This window comes from Oncorhynchus kisutch, unplaced genomic scaffold (assembly GCF_002021735.2).
Source record: "Oncorhynchus kisutch isolate 150728-3 unplaced genomic scaffold, Okis_V2 scaffold3992, whole genome shotgun sequence".
NCBI classification, from domain to species: Eukaryota; Metazoa; Chordata; class Actinopteri; order Salmoniformes; family Salmonidae; genus Oncorhynchus; species Oncorhynchus kisutch.
Window position 1 is genome coordinate 56474 of NW_022265937.1, and position 2742 is coordinate 59215.

The window sequence follows — 2742 nt, forward strand, 5'->3', positions numbered from 1 at the left end:
CTCAGTAGGATTACCCGAACCCAGTAATGTTATCTGATTACTTCCCCTTAAGAGGCATAGATGGGTTGGTTGTTTAGCAACAAAACCAACGCATGCGCAATTATGGGGAAACAGAGTTGGCTGATGCTGCGTTCACATGCTAGTCAGAAACAAGGAGGACATTTCCGACTTGCTGATTCGTTGAATACAGCAGGTGTATAACTACAAGTTAGCAAGTCGAACATTTCATAGTTTCGACTAGCACTTGTACTTAGCATTAGACTGTTGACAACATGTATACTATATTTAATCTCCAAATGTTTATTGAAAACAAATACATTCGCACAATAAGCACTTGTCTCACATACATCGTTATGGTTGTTGCTAGTTAGCTTGCAAGTGATTTTTTTGCCATATTAGCATAAACATGACATCAGTCAAAACAAGACATCAATATAATGACCACCACCTACGATTCCCCACATGGAAACTGATTTTATTCATGTAGTGACACCTCTAGCATTGCGATGCCGTGCCTTAGACCGCTGCACCACACGGGAGGTCCCCATGGCAACCTCTTGTCACTGGTGGGAGGAGTTTGAACCAGGTGGGGAAGTGATTGCATTAGTCGTGGAAGCGGGCTGCCTCCTCGGCATGAGCCAGGTGCTCTGGCTGACATGAAGTCGCCTACTTCCTTAATAGAGTAACACGTTAATTAGTCATTACTGATTAAAACAGACACTCTTCACTTCTTGAGCTCAGCAGCTTCATAGTTTATATAAAATAAAAATGGAGATTGTTTAAAAAAAAAATCATTGCAATGATTTATTTAATCATGACACGACTACTGTGCACAGGTACTGTTGTAATCAGGTGGTGATATTCCACACAGACACCGAGACCCGCCTGCGAGAACTTCAGAAGAAAACATTTAAGTGCTTATGAATGAGAGACAATTCAAACAGAGTAATATGACAATAATGCAAACATTAAAGTTATTCAAATAGTATATTTAGTGTAAACCAGAGACAAGCGTCCAGACTTAATGGATGGTCATAAAAAAAAGGCGTTGATCACAAATCTTCATAGTAAAATAACACTTCCTTGGCTTTTCAGCCGCTCCCAGAACCTGAACGTAAAGGACCAGTGCACCTCTATGTGGCCTCCCACTGATGATGACATCACAGCCTGAACCTCGGTGTTTGGCCCTCCACCTCTATGTGGCCTCCCACTGATGATGACCTCACAGCCTGATCCTCGGTGTTTGGCCCTCCACCTCTATGTGGCCTCCCACTGATGATGACATCACAGCCTGATCCTCGGTGTTTGGCCCTCCACCTCTATGTGGCCTCCCACTGATGATGACATCACAGCCTGAACCTCAGTGTTTGGCCCTCCACCTCTATGTGGCCTCCCACTGATGATGACATCACAGCCTGAACCTCAGTGTTTGGCCCTCCACCTCTATGTGGCCTCCCACTGATGATGACATCACAGCCTGATCCTCGGTGTTTGGCCCTCCTCAGTCAGAATTACGAGAAGAGCATACAAATCATTTCGATCATGTTTTTGGTTTTGTTGTGCAGACCCTCGAAAAAATGAAACTCTCAAGGCGAACAGCGTCTAGTTAGCATCCATCTGTCGTAACTGTGGTGGGGACCGGAGAAGAGGAACACACAAATAACGGTACCCCCTGTATATAGCCTCCACATTGACCCCCTGTATATAGCCTCCACATTGACCCCCTGTATATAGCCTCCACATTGACCCCCTGTATATAGCCTCCACATTGACCCCCTGTATATAGCCTCCACATTGACCCCCTGTATATAGCCTCCACATTGACCCCCTGTATAAAGCCTCCACATTGACCCCCTGTATATAGCCTCCACATTGACCCCCTGTATATAGCCTCCACATTGACCCCCTGTATATAGCCTCCACATTGACCCCCTGTATATAGCCTCCACATTGACCCCCTGTATAAAGCCTCCACATTGACCCCCTGTATAAAGCCTCCACATTGACCCCCTGTATATAGCCTCCACATTGACCCCCTGTATAAAGCCTCCACATTGACCCCCTGTATAAAGCCTCCACATTGACCCCCTGTATAAAGCCTCCACATTGACCCCCTGTATATAGCCTCCACATTGACCCCCTGTATAAAGCCTCCACATTGACCCCCTGTATAAAGCCTCCACATTGACCCCCTGTATAAAGCCTCCACATTGACCCCCTGTATATAGCCTCCACATTGACCCCCTGTATATAGCCTCCACATTGACCCCCTGTATATAGCCTCCACATTGACCCCCTGTATATAGCCTCCACATTGACCCCCTGTATATAGCCTCCACATTGACCCCCTGTATAAAGCCTCCACATTGACCCCCTGTATAAAGCCTCCACATTGACCCCCTGTATATAGCCTCCACATTGACCCCTTGTATAAAGCCTCCACATTGACCCCCTGTATAAAGCCTCCACATTGACCCCCTGTATAAAGCCTCCACATTGACCCCCTGTATATAGCCTCCACATTGACCCCCTGTATAAAGCCTCCACATTGACCCCCTGTATAAAGCCTCCACATTGACCCCCGGTATAAAGCCTCCACATTGACCCCCTGTATATAGCCTCCACATTGACCCCCTGTATATAGCCTCCACATTGACCCCCTGTATAAAGCCTCCACATTGACCCCCTGTATATAGCCTCCACATTTACCCCCTGTATATAGCCTCCACATTGACCCCCTGT

The 2742-nt window shown here is 46.5% G+C and overlaps 1 long non-coding RNA gene across 1 annotated transcript; it reads right to left on the bottom strand.

Annotated features, from left to right (window-relative positions):
• Nucleotides 1-280: 280 nt before the first annotated feature.
• On the bottom strand, nt 281-1746 carry LOC116372986 (uncharacterized). Its single transcript, XR_004209466.1, has 2 exons — nt 1194-1746; nt 281-1131 (listed from the first exon to the last, which is right to left on the bottom strand). It is a non-coding gene; the product is annotated as an uncharacterized LOC116372986 (long non-coding RNA).
• Between the last annotated feature and the right edge of the window lie 996 nt (nt 1747-2742).